We start from the raw sequence: 14,760 nt of genomic DNA, 5'->3' as shown, positions 1-14,760 counted from the left end.
TGGTATGTTTGATGCATAATCCTGGCAAGGGCACTCCCACTCCACCTGGTCATTTTGCTCATCCTACATGCCCCTTTGAAGTTATCCAATTGGACTTCATCTATATGGAGAGATGCAATAATCTAAAATATGTATTGGTTGTGGTTTGCACATTCTCCAGATGGATTGAGGCCTACCCTCTTAAGGATAATACTGCCCTGTCCACAGCAAAAGTTCTACTCAAGGATTTTTCCGGAGGTATGGAATGCCACGGATCGTATGGTCGGATAATGGTAGTGAGTTTGTGGGAAGTGTGATGAAGAGTGTGTGTGCGGGTTTGGGTATTCGCCAAAAATTTCATAGCGCTAACCATCCTCAGTCGGCGGGTTTGGTGGAAGGGTACAATGGTACTCTGAATCTGAAACTTGCCAAAATCCAAGCAACGACTGGTTTAGCATGGCCTGATGCATTGCCTCTAGCTCTCTTATCGACCAGGGCAACTGTGCACTCTCGAGTAGGGCTTAGCCCATTTGAGATTGTGTTCGGCCGTCCTGCGAACATTTGGGGAGTTCCAAGGCCTAAAGAGTTTAGTAGACTTTAATATCCAATGTTGATTGACTATCTTTACGATCTGACTGCTAAATTGAGTTTGATTCATCAACAGGTTTTTGAAGCTCTACCGGCACAAACAGAAGGACCAGGACATCGGCTCCAACCTGGTGAATGGGTCCTCGTACGCAATTTTGGGAGAAAACGAAATCTTGAGCCAAGGTTCATGGGACCCTACCAAGTCCTGTTGGCAATGAGGACTGCAGTTCGGCTGGACGGTAGAAAGCATTGGGTGCATGCCACCCATACGAAGAGAGTCCCGCTCCCATTGCCAGCAGATAATTGGTTACGGAAAGGATTTGCCCCGACTGAAACTGATGTCATTCCAAACTACGTGCCATTTAGTGATGCTCAACTTGTAGAGAACGATCCAGCCCAGTCAGATACACCTGTTTATTCATCTGGAACTATACTTTTGTCCTCAGCATTGGAGAATTCAAGTTCTGAACTGTCATCTGAACAATCGAACACTGTTTTGCCATCTGAACCGTTGTTTGAAGAGCAAACTCGACCTGGAAAATGTCGATATTTCCTTTGATCGCGTGATATGGACAAATAAAATTCCCTTTTGTTTTTTGAACGTACATTACCCCCTCACTGTTGCTATGAATATTGTGGACATTTGCATTTTTTCCTGATTTTGAATTCTTCAGTTTTGTTTTACATATCACGTGTGTTCCTCTTCTGTGCAGCTAGGAGACTTATATTAAAATTGAATGCTTAATTGATTAAACCTACCATCTGGGTTGACCGTAGGGCCGTGCGGGTACCTACTTCTGTTTAGCAGGTTTCTGACACTAGGTCGGTTACTTTTGTCGGTTTCTGAGAACTCCTGGGAATTGACAATCGCTACTCAGAACCAGGTGCGTCAAGAACGTTACGGACGGTCTTTAGAGGATGGAGTTCTCTAAGCTGTCAGAAATAGAGAGGATGTCGGCGCAAAGATCTAAATTACATAGGATTTTACGAACTAAATGTTTTTTGTTTCAGATTTTCATGTTGTTCCTGACTGTGTCTATGTTATTGGTGGGTGGAGTGTATTTTGGGATTCAGTCGCTATTGCCTTCCACTTCACCTACCTCCCCCTCTCACAATCTGAATTCTGTTCTCGTTCCCACTATTTCTCCACATTCCTTTCATCTTCTGCCCCAACATAAACAGGTCAGATGTGCGGAATTCATGAACAATTCCTTTGTCCAACTTCTGCATCAGCATCAGTTGGTAATGAACACTACCAACTGTTGGGTGTGTGGGTCAATGCCACATACCATGGATAAGGGTATTCCGTATTTAGTTCTTCCCTACAGCTCCCAGGGGTCAGCTCCAGCATTCCAAACCATGTTCCGTAGTACACTAGATTCCTACCCCCGTCTAGAGCCACGCTCCACAGACCTTGGTCCTGGCCTGTACCACAAGTCGTTAGCGATAGCGATTGCCGATCTGGATAGAGATATTTTTGATACATTGCTTATTCCAGAGGAAGAGGTCCGAGCCTACAAGGATCTGAGTGAGGCAGAGTATAGTATGTCAGTGGGTGATAGTCAGCTTAAAAGCTCGTCTCCAATCTGGATCGTACCCCACCTAGGTCATTTTTGTCTGCAAGGTCTTGGTCGAAATCCGAGAGCTCAGCTTGGGAAGAGTGCTTGTACTGAGACATACGTGTTACCGATGCTCTCTTCCCCTGTATTTTTGACTGCCAAGGGTACTTATTTTGTCTGTTATGATCGCGCTTATACGTGGTTGCCCCGTGACTTCTCGGGCACATGTTATATCACGAATCTTTTGCCACCGACTTTTACAGTTGCCTCAGATTATCACAAGACTAGAGTTGTCAGAGGCGTTATTAGCAAAGAGGACACTGCCGGTCAAGAAGCAGGAGACTTCTTTAAGGGTTTCCTACCGTTTTGGGGACCTATGGTCAATAGTAGGAACCTGAGACAGTTGACTTGTGTGGTAGAATCAACTGCTAATATAACTGCAAGTGCTCTTGGTAACCTGACAGCAGAGCTTCAAGCGGATAGACTTATGACGTTACAGAACCGTATGGTTCTAGATGTTGTACTCGCAGATAGAGGTGGTGTTTGCAAGGTGATCCATTCGAGCTGCTGTATTTTCATACCTGATAATGCTCCAACTGTTTATCAAGCCATCTCGAAGTTGCATAAAATCTCCGAGTCCATACACGTGGACGAAGGTGATTGGACGCTTCTAGGATGGTTTTGGGGTCTGATGTCGACTTGGGGTTGGAAGATTCTGATGATTGTAGGGGTTGTTGTGACGTTTCTGTTCACGTGTTGTCTTTGCGTACAGTGTGGTCCTGCCTTATGTAGCCTCTGTGCTACAACGTGTATAAGAAGGCCATCTGTTACCAGGGAGACATTGATGGATAGAATAATCTTCCAGAAACATCTAAACGATCTGATGAATATCGATATTGATTCTGATATCGACTAGTGCTTGCCTACATGAGGGCAAAAGGAGCGTCTGAGGTTCCGTGAGAATCGTAATGACGTTTTGGGCTTGATCGGATATGGGTGAGTTTGATATCTACGAACCGCAAATGACGAGTTTAGTAGGTGTACGTGTTTTCGCTACACTACTTAGAAGGGTTCGTCTTATTTACGGGTTTCGCCATCTGAACCCTCGGGTTCCATTTTAGATACGGCATCCATTTTGTTTCTTGCCCTCACGTAGCCGGCGAACGGACAATGTCCGCCTGATGACCCTGGGATTACCAAGCTCTTGCGGAAGATGCATATTCCTTTGAGTGTGCCTTTATGACTAGGGGAATGACATGGCAAAGGCAGATGACTCCACTCGAGGCTCATCTTGCTGTGCCGGTCTATTGTTTCAGCCTTGCATGCGCTAGGCTCGAATCCTTTGATCCTGTGATCACGCTTCCGATATTGCCCCCACACTCTTTTCAATCTGTTGTCTGTCTTTGTTTTCCTTGCACCTGTTCCTGTCTCTTCTCTTAGCTCGTTTACAACTAGAATGGAATGTGCCTAATGGTGGGATAGCGTGCTTTTACAGTTGGGAACCGGCAATGTTACTGTAAATATGTTCCGGGCTTCTGAAAACATGAATGCGACCCTTTTGAAGTTTACTGTGGGAACTGAGTTGTAACCTTTTGTTCGTATGTTGTGCAATGGCGAAAATGTGTATAAAAGGAGCGATCCACTTTTGCAATCGGAAGCAGACTCTCTGAACATACACTCTGTTGTACTTCTAGCGATTTCTGTGTCCCTGCAGTAAATAAACGCTGATCTTTGACGCTGAAGGAAGTGTCCCGTGTCTCTGTGATTTGTACGCCGGAACAGGTATCCCCACGAAGGTTTCAGGTGTTATGCCCTGGCACCGCTGGGCCTTAATTTAGCCCAGTCCTTCAGCACCTGTATACTCTGTCCTGGACCTTTCCCTGACCTCTTCTAAATTCAGTCGCTGGAAATTCAATACCTTTCTTATATCTGATGTTGTCTTTATAAAAGAAGTCACTGTTTTTATTAAGGAAGTTTTTTACTTTTAACCCCTTGCATGCTGATGACGAACCCCAGCCGTCATGCACTACGGTGCTCGTGTGCTGATGACGGCTGGGGTTCGTCATGGCCCACCCCTGTTCCTTTGTTTACCGCACAGGGGCGGAAACGGGCCAGCAGTGAAGGGGTTAATAATCCGTCTGACACTTCTATTCCTAATAATTAGGATGCTTGTAAGGCTGCCCTTCGGGCCTTCACTATTTCATATGTCTCTAAAAAAAGAAATTAAATAGAACTAAATATAAAGATCAATTGCAGAAAATTAAAGGATTAGAACATACCTACTTCACCTCTAAATTTACTATTATCCTTCAAGATCTAATTGTAGCAAAAACTGAGCTTAATAAAATTGCCACAATTGAAGCATGTAACACTTTGCTCAAGATTGGGTCCAAATTCCATGGGGGTCAAAACAAAGCGGGTAAAATGCTAGCAAATTAAAAATTAAAATTAAAAATCAATGATTAAAAATCAAGTATGAACGTAAGGCTGTTGGCCCCATTCTCAATGAATCTATTAACAAACTAGTTTTATCAGATGAAGAAATTGCTGATGTTTTCCATGATTATTATCAATCTCTTTACACTGATGATACCCACCCCTCCACCCATAACTTAACCTCTTTTTTTCCTGGTCTCCCATCACCACAATCGCTTCCTGATGAATTTGCACAATTAGAGAAAGATATTACTCTTCAGGAAGTGCTTCAGGCCATCAACTCTCTGAAAAAATCGAATTTTACTCCACTTTTCACTCAATTTTGGCCCTTAAACTATTACAGCTTTTTAACTCTTTTATTACAGATGCTAAGGCCTCCGTATCCTTTATGGATGCATTATTGTTATTATTCCCAAACCTGATAAAGATCATTCCTATTGCAAAAATGATCGCCCTATATCAATAATTAATTATGATTGTAGGATTTTTGCTAAAATTCTTGCATCCCGCCTTAATTCTATTGTCCCGCGTTTGATTAAAACAGACCAAATTGGATTTGTGAAAGGCAGACTAGCCTCTGAAAATGCTTGTATGTTCTCTAATATTATTTCACATGGAAAAAAGTTCAAAGATCCTCTTACAGCCCTATCTTTAGACGCTGAGAAAGCCTTTGATCGCATTAATTGGCAAATTATGTTTCAGACTCTCCATTGGTTTGGTTTTGGTCCTAATTTTATCTCCTTTGTCAAACTGTTATATTCCTCCCCTCGTGCCAGTATTTTGTTAATAACCAGTTTTCAAGGTTTTTTTCACTGTCTAGAGGTACAAGACAAGGTTGTCCTCTTTCCCCTTTATTATTTATCCTCTGCCTCGAACCTTTTTTAGAGCGCATTAGAACTAACTCCCAGATTACTGGTTTCACACTTTCCTCTATTGAACCTAAAATATATCTGCATATGCTGATGACATATTGATTTATATGGCTAATCCAATTACATCTCTACCTCCTTTTTTGGATGAAGTTCGATTATACTCCTCCATTTCGGGTTATAAACTAAACTTATCTAAAACGGAAGTTCTACCTTTAAACCCTACTTGCTACCAATATATGGTTAATACTACTGACTTCACGTGGTGTCCCTCCAAAATTAAGCACCTTGGCATTTGGTTTTCTTCGTCACTTGTTGACACGCTTAAAATTACTTTTACCGCCCTTCTGAAGAAAATTCAATCTCTCCTTCAACTTTGGTCTCCCTTATATCTCTCATGGTGGGGTAGACTCAACACTATCAAAATGATGATTACTCCCCATATACTATATACTGTTTCTATGCTCCCTATTAAAATACCTAATGTCTATTTTTCCCGCATAAATTCCATCTGTACTAAATTTCTGTGGAATAATAAACATCCTCGTATTGCTTTAACTAGACTTACTCGCCCTAAAAATGAAGGTGATATACATTTCCTTAATTTAAAAAAATTACCATGCTGCTTTTTTGATTAAACAATCCTTTTCTTTAGCTTACGATTTTTTGGAAACTCCGGTTCCCAGATGGGTTTTTTTGAACGTTCCCCATTAAAGGACTTTTCGTTTCCTCATATTGTTTTTATGTCAAATTGCTCTTTTTTGACTAAGTACCCAGTTTTGAAATATTCCAATCACTGCTGTATAATACATCCCCTAAGGACTCTACCCCTTTTCAGTGTTTTCTGTCGTCTATTGTGTGGTATAAAAAAAATTCTCAAATACAAAGGCAAATCTTTTTACTACACATATTGGAAGAAAAAGGATATTCTATTTGTTCATAAATTTCTTTCCAATAATTCTATTATTCCTTTTAATGAATTACAAACTATTTATCACTTACCTGACACCTGTCTCCGTGAATATACCATCATTACTACTGCCATACAATCTCATTTGTCTACATTTTCATTGCCTTTTGCTCTACTACCTTTCACTCCCTCTTCTCCTTTATATCCTTTGTTCTCGACCCATTTACCTAAAGCTGCATATGTACATACATTACTGTTATCCAATGTTATGGTTCATTCTAAGTCAACTGTTGGGATTGCTTGGGAAAATGATTTGTCCGTTTCTCTTTCTGTTATAACTTGGAATAAATGATGGTCTAAATTGTTTAACATTTCTGCTGCTGCCCGCATTACTCAATCTTTGTTTTTTATTTATCATAGAGCTATTATTACTCCTGTTCATATTTGCAAATTTTCACCATCGTCCTCCCCTCTTGTTTGTCATGTTCCAAAGAAACAGGCAAGCTTAAACATCAATTATACGAATGTCCTTCTGTCTTATCCTTTTGGAATTCTATTTGGAATATTTGCATGCTAATGTTTGGCTGTACCACTCCTTTATCACTATTGCATGTTTTTTTGAGGCTCTTTATCACATGACATAGACATTGTACTCTCCTCTGCGGGATTACCTGATCTAATCATTGCTCTAGCCTTTAAAGTCATTTTATCCTTGTGGAAAGATAACTCCAAATTGTCTGTACTAGTGTACTTACTTGGTGGAATTTCATTTGTTATGAACATAGGATTGCTGTCGCTTCTTCTTCCTCTGTTTCTCGAAACATTTAATCTAACCTCCTCTGGCTCCCCTTTACTACCTATCTTTCTTTCAAATCTTCCCAATATTAATTCTGTTTCCTCCTTTTCTGCAAATATTCCCCTTATACATAATTTGAATTTCTCTTTCTTTCCCTTTCTTCTCTTTCCATTTTCCTCTTTCCTTTCTCTTTTTCCTATCTTCTTCTCTATTTGCTTATTCCTTTCTTCTTCTTTCTTTTAGGAAATATTTTTCATATGTTATATGCCTATTGTTTTATTTTATCACGTTAAATACTTATTTTACATATATCTTATGTATTGTACTTGCAAACATCCTAATAAAATCTCTTAAACAAAATAAAAAAAAGAAATAAGTGCCGGTCTCCACCTGCAGCCGTCGGCTGAAATTAAGCAATTGCTATGAATGCCCTCCCACAGAACCACACACAGTAAGCAAACGGTCAGGGAGGTTCCACTGGTAGCAGAAAACTGAAGCAATGAAGGTGTGCTTCAAAGCTCAGAGTCAGGAACGTGTTCACATTTAGAGACGCTATTGAGGAGCAATTACAGTTTAGGGTGCCCTAGCCACCAGGAGAGCAAACCTACCATCAGGGTATTGCCATCAAGCCTTTACATTAACGAAATATAGTTCATTGCCAGTGAGGAACGTATGGTAACAATTGGAACATTTCTATAGGATAGATTTAATATGACAAACATGCAAAGACTGGCATGCTGAAATCAAGCTGCCATGTCATATTAAAGACAGACCTATCGTCTTTGACAATGCTTCCTAGTAATGGTATTGGTGGTGGTAACAGTGGTGTTGGTGGTAGTTGTAGAGGCCATACTGATATTGATGGTGATGTGTTATTGCTGGTCTTGTGATGGTGATCTTAATGGCATTGGTGGCATTCATTGGTGGTGGTGTTTGTATTGGTGGTGGTGGTATTGGTGATAGAGATGTTGTTGTTGTAGTTGTGGAGGTTATGGTGTAATTCTTTGTTCTGTGGTACTGGTGGTGTTCTGAATGGTGGTAAAACTGTTATTGGTTATGGTGGTAATTGGGTGGTGGTATTGGGTGCAATACAACAGCCACCAAAGCCATTAATATCACACCATTAGTGGTGGTGTGATATTGATGTTTTGGTCGCTATTGTATTGGTGAATTGAGGAACCTATTTTCCACTATTAATGTGTTTGTTGGAAGTTTATTATTTTAACGTAATGTGACAGTAATCCTGATATCAGAGCGTAGACAAAATATTACACAAAGTGGTCCATCACTGTGTTACATTAATCAGTAGTTATACACATGGTCGTTACCTGTGAACTACTACTCTCGAGCCACAAAAAATGTAATTATTCCCATAATCATGCATGAATCAATACTGCGACAGGGGCCTGTCCTGGATAATGGCCGTGGTCTTCATTCACTGAAATAAGATACTTTCAAAGTCCTCACTTGATGGCTCATGGGGAAATGAAGGCATAATGAGAACATGATTTGCCCAAGATCGTACAATAGATCTAGGGGCAGATTTACAAGCCCTTTTCGCCACTTATGACATGGGAAAAGTGATGCTAAAGTGGCTCAAGGGGCGTGTAAATCTGCCCCCCCCCCCAGTATTTACAGGGGGATTGCACCACTGGGGCGTTACTTGTTATGAAGCTTCAGTGGTGCAATGCTCTGCACCATATTTACAATACGTGGTTATGCCACTGTGCGTGGTTTAACGTTGCTTTCTAAATATCCTACCCTTTCATGTAGGTATCTGCGTGAAAGGAGCAATGGGTGTTACTGTGGCTATTCTACCACAAAACACATTACTTTTGATGATGACTGAGGTAGAGACAATAATAATGCAACTGAAAAGCAGGCGTTCGAGTGGAGCAACGGGGAGATATACTTTTACTTCTAATTTTTTTGCTCGTTCTATGTGGAATGCATCACACATAGAAGGAGCAAAGTGCCTTTAATGATTGTTTGTGTGCAGGAAGGTGACCCTTTCTGTACATAAACAATAATCCCTGCAACACAGACACCATTGCACCATGGGTGTCTGTGTCAAGTCAAGTCAAGTCATAAAATTTATATAGCGCACTACATACCCAGAGGGTTTCAAGGCGCTTAGGAAGGGGAGGAGGATTATTTGTCAAAAATCCACGTTTTAAGCTGCTTTCTGAACGCTAGGTGATTCTGGGTGAGGCGAAGGTAAGCGGGGAGTGAGTTCCATGTTTTGGCAGCCAGGTATGAGAAGGATCTGCCTCCCATGGTGGTCTTGTTGATGCGAGGTACAGTGGCGAGGGCTTGGCTGGAAGAGCGAAGTTGGCGGGAGGGGGTGTAGAAGGACAGTCGAGAGTTGAGGCAATCTGGTCCGAGGTCGTAGAGTGATTTGTGTGCGTGGGTAAGCAGACGGAAAGTAATCCTCTTATTGACGGGTAGCCAGTGGAGGTCTTTAAGGTGACCAGAGATGTGTTTGTTGCGTGGGATGTCTAATATGAGCCTGGCTGAGGCGTTTTGGATTCGTTGTAGTTTCTTCTGGAGTTTAGCGGTGGTACCTGCGTAGAGGGTGTTTCCGTAGTCCAGTCGGCTCGTGACTAGAGCGTGGGTGACTGTTTTCCTTGTTTCGGAGGGGATCCAGCGAAATGTTTTTCTGAGCATGCGAAGAATGTTAAAGCAGGAAGAGGATACGGCGCTGACTTGTCTGTTCATTGAGAGTGAAGAATCCAGGATGACGCCAAGGTTCCGTGCGTGTTCTGTCGGGATGGGTGCATTTCCGAGGGCTTCCGGCCACCAGGAGTCGTCCCATGCAGAGGGGGATTTACCTAAGATGAGGACTTCTGTTTTGTCTGAGTTCAGTTTCAGACGGCTTTGTTTCATCCATTCGGCGACTTCTTTCATTCCTTCGTGTAGGTTAGTTTTGGCGGTGCTGGGGTCCTTGGTGAGAGATAGGATCAGTTGAGTGTCATCCGCGTAAGAGATGATGTTGAGGTTGTGTTGGCGGGCGATGGCCGCGAGGGGGCTCATGTATACGTTGAAGAGGGTGGGACTGAGTGAGGATCCTTGTGGTACGCCGCAGATGATTTCAGAGGCCTCGGACTTGAATGGTGGGAGGCGGACTCTCTGGGTTCTTCCGGTGAGGAACGAGGTGATCCATTCCAGTGCCTTTCCTTGGATTCCGATGTTTCTGAGGCGTTGTAAAAGGGTGCTGTGGCAGACTGTGTCGAAGGCTGCAGAGAGGTCGAGGAGGATGAGGGCGACTGTGTCTCCATTGTCCAGTAGAGTTCGAATGTCGTCTGTTGCTGCGATGAGGGCGGTCTCAGTGCTGTGTTTGGCTCAGAAGCCAGATTGTGAGGGGTCGAGTGAATTGTTGGCTTCGAGGAAGGCGGCGAGCTGGTTGTTGACAGCTTTCTCGATGACTTTGGCCGGGAATGGAAGAAGCGAGATGGGGCGGTAGTTTTTGAGTTCGTGGGGTCTGCTGTTGGTTTTTTCAGAAGGGCGGTGAGTTCAGCGTGTTTCCAGTCTTCTGGGAAGGTAGCGGAGTTGAAGGAGCAGTTGATGACGTCTCGGAGGTGCGGAGCTATGATGGAGTCTGCTTTGTTGAAGATGTGGTGAGGGCATGGGTCTGTGGGGGATCCAGAGTGGATGGAATTCATCAGGCGGATGGTGTCCTCAGTGGAGATTGGGTTCCAGTCGTTAAGGGTGTTAACGAGGGGAAGATGGTCAGCTGATGGTATGGTGGGTTGGCTTCCGGGTTGGTTGTCAAAGCTGTTGTGGATGTCAGCAATCTTGTTGTGGAAAAAAGAGGCTAGGGAATCGCAGAGGGTTTGAGAGGGGGTGATGTCGTTGGAGTTGGCCGAGGGGTTGGAAAATTCCTTGACGATGTTGAAAAGTTCCTTGCTGTTGTGGGCGTTGTTGTCAAGTCGATCCTTGAGTGCTGTTTTCTTGGCTTTTCGGATCAGTTGGTGGTGAGTACGGATGGCGCTTTTGAAGGCGTCCTTGGTGCTGGTGGATGGGTCTTTTTTCCAGGCCTTTTCAAGGGAGCGGCACAGTTTCTTGGACTTCTTGAGGTCATCGTTGAACCATGAAGCCTTCTTGATGCCAAGTTTGTGTTGACGTTTTTTCAGTGGTGCTAAGGTGTCGGCGGTGTTGGATAACCAAAGGGTGAGGTTGGAGGCGGCTTCGTTGGTGTTAGAAGAGAGGGCTGGGGAGGTTTGAAGGAGCGATGTGGAGATCTGCTCCGTGGTGATTTTGTTCCAGTTTCTTTGTAGAGTTGGTTGGAGGTGGATGATGGGTTTCGGCTTGTTGTAGGAGAAGTGAACGCAGCTGTGGTCAGTCCAGAGGAGATCCGTAGTGTGGCTGAAGGAGACATGGTTGCTGGAGGTGAAGATGGGGTCGAGTGTGTGACCTGCGATGTGGGTGGGGGAAGTGACCAGTTGTTTAAGTCCGAGGTTGGCGAGGTTGTCCAAGAGGGTGGCGTTGTTGCGGTCGTTGATCTTTTCAAGGTGGAAGTTGAGGTCTCCCAGAAGGATGTAGTCTTTGGAGGGGAGCGCGTGTGGGGTGATGAAGTCCGTGATGTCTTCACTGAATTTTGCGCGGGGTCCTGGTGGCCTGTAGAGGAGGGTGCCTCGGAGTGTGGTTTTGGGGTCGATGTGGATCTGGAAGTGAAGGTGTTCGGAGTTAGCGAGGTTGGCGTCAGAGCTGGTTGAGATGCGGATTGATTTCTTATGGACGATAGCGATTCCTCCTCCTGTATGGTCGGTGCGGTCCTTGCGTGTGATCTTATAGTCATCAGGGATAGCGATGGCGATGTCAGGGGCGGAGGAAGCGTTCATCCATGTTTCCGTTAGGAAGGCGACGTCAGGAGAGATGGTGTCTAGTAGGTTCCAAAGGTCAATGGCGTGCCTGTGGACCGAGCGGGTGTTGAGAAGGATGCATTCTAGGTGGTTGGGGTCGGGAATCTGTGTTGTGGTCGCAGCGGAGATGTTGTCGGTGCCGCTAAATTTGCAGGAGAGGCAGGAGAACGGTCCATGGGTGCGTCCAGGAGCGGCTTGGACGCAGTTGGGGGCGCGACCGGGGTTAAGGGCTAGGAGGGTGGCGGCATCGTAGGTAACGCGGGGGGGCTGGGCAGCGCGAGGGGCAGGGGGTCTGGCGCTGGGCGCGGTCCAGGCGCGGACGGGCGTAGACGGGCTTACCTTTGGCGCACCTTCGGCGCGGATTGGGCGCGGTCGCTGCGCGTAGACGCTGCGCGTTAGGTCATTGGTCATAAATGGATGGTGAAGGGGGCGGAGCGTGGGAGGGGCAGCAGCTGGGAGGCGGTAGCGGGGAGGAGGGGCGGCCCAGGGAGCACCAACACAGACAAGATGGAGGGTGAAAGTGAAACTGAGGCAGGGGCAGCAAATGGGATCAGAGCGCCTACAGCAATGCGGAGCGGAGCGAGCAGCGCTAAATGCCAATACAGGTCAGTTACAGTGTCTTCAAAAAGTGCCACGATGTGATGTCAAACACTGCGCCACCACAGATAACACACAGCGCTACACAGAGCGAGTTAGGATGAATGCCCACACAGCGCTATCACACTGATACACAGCGCTATACAGAGAGAGCTAGCCTTAAATGCACACACAGCGCTAACACAGTAATCCACAGCGCTAGCAACGATACCCAAATGCGGTCAGTAGCAGTCTTAGAGCGTGGGCCCAGGGAGTGGGAGAGGGAGCGACCGTGCTAGGTAGAGTTTGTTAGCGCTGGTGAAAGGTTTAACATAGGGGTACACCATATTCTTGTGAATACGAGGCATCCCTTAATTTTTGAAATGACATGGCCCGGCACTGCTAAATTGCTGCAGCGCAGCGCCAGAATGAGGGACGTGCAAAGTCAAAAAATGCAATGAAAAACTCCAGGGATTCTAATAAAATGTTGGTTATCAAAAAACACAGTGGGGCATATTACCAAGTGCCTTATCACCGTTTTAGCGGGAATTTTTCCCGCTAAAGCGACGATAATTTAATCGCCCTATTACCTAGCTGTCGCTAACACCAGTTAGCGACAGCTAATAGGCGATAGCGGGCATTTAGGGGCCCACTTTGCATGTCAGGGATAATTATCGCTAATGGCATGCAAAGTGGGCGTGCCAAGATGTTAGCGGCTGGAAATAGTCGCTAACATCGCTATCCCCTATTACCAACTTTTGGAAATAATCGCGCTAAGCGCGATTATCTCCAAAAGCTAACGCCTGCCCAGACCATGTTATCCAATGGTAGGTGGATAACATGGCTAAGAGCATTAGCTCGGTAATGCATGAATATTGCTGACTTTTCAGCAATATTCATGCATTTTGGCTGATTTTTATCGCTTAGGAGATAAACCTTGACAATATCAAGGCTCCTAAGCGATAAAAATAGGCGAAGCTCGGCGATATAATTTTGGCCACTAACCAAGCTTAGCGATATTTTTTGCTTAAGCTTGGTAATATGCCCCAGTATGCTTTAAGTTTCGTGTAGCAATATTTTTTCGACTAAAGTTTTATTTATGTAAAATTCAAATTTTTGGGACTATTTGCTCACCGTTTAAAGGGTTTCATTTCTTCCCTGAGCCTGATGTATGAAGAGGCAATAAGTGGAAGTGGTTGGCAGTAAAGTAGCCACAAGTCAAAACTCTTGAAATGAGTGGCTTTCAGACCCAAACTACTCAACAACAATGCACACACATCTCTCGTTTGCGAGGTCAGGACCGTTGCCTAGCAGTCTCCTTGGAAGTGCAGTCAGTACTATCTCAGCATGAGGGGGCCAAGCATTCATGGAGAGGCATTGATGGAAACTAACTCGGACAAAGAGCAGTGGGTGTAAATAAAGCCTGTCACATCAGCTTTCGCAATAGACAGGAAGATAAGGGGTCACTGCTTGAAAGTATAGATTTGTTGACATGCGTATTCGTTTCCATGATTGGAGAGAGGCCCTGGCTGATGGAGGCGCCCTGACCTCTGCTTGCGCCCGAGCCTTATGAAACCTGTACAGAGTAAAAGGGACACCTATTAGTCCCAGAGCCTGAAGGCAAACAGTTCTCTTTTCTCTGTGGCACATTGTCGTAGCAGCCCTGCTTAACAAGCATTGGCAAAGGCAGTATGTCACACCTTTGAGAGATCTATGGGCTTTGTTGGAGTAGACTGAAGCAGGCATGCAGCAGATTGGCATTGGAGTAGCATTGTGGGTGTGGACTGGAGTGGTGTAGTAAGGCATGGAGGGGTATTTTGTGGAGTGAAGTGTAGTGGAGTGGCATTGTGTGACATTGAGTAGAGTGGAATTGTGTGGCATGGAGTGGCATTGAGTGGAGTGCAATTGTGTGGCATGGAGCAGCATTGTGTGGTGTGGAGTTGCACTATGTGGAGTGAACTGCCATTGAGTGGAGTAGAGTGGCACTGTAAGTAGTAGAGTGGAGTGGAGCAGAGTTGAGTTCCATTGAGTGGAGTCGCATAGCATAGTGTGGAATGGAGTTTAGTGGGGTGGGGTGGAGTGGAAATGTGTGGCATGGTGTGGAGTGGCATGGCACTCTGTGGCATGTATAGGAATGGTATTAAGTGGAGTGGCACTGTGTGGAGTGCAGTGACACTGTGTTGTG

This window comes from Lissotriton vulgaris, chromosome 2_2, assembly GCF_964263255.1.
Source record: "Lissotriton vulgaris chromosome 2_2, aLisVul1.2, whole genome shotgun sequence".
Taxonomy (NCBI): Eukaryota; Metazoa; Chordata; class Amphibia; order Caudata; family Salamandridae; genus Lissotriton; species Lissotriton vulgaris.
This window is presented reverse-complemented; position numbering follows the sequence as displayed.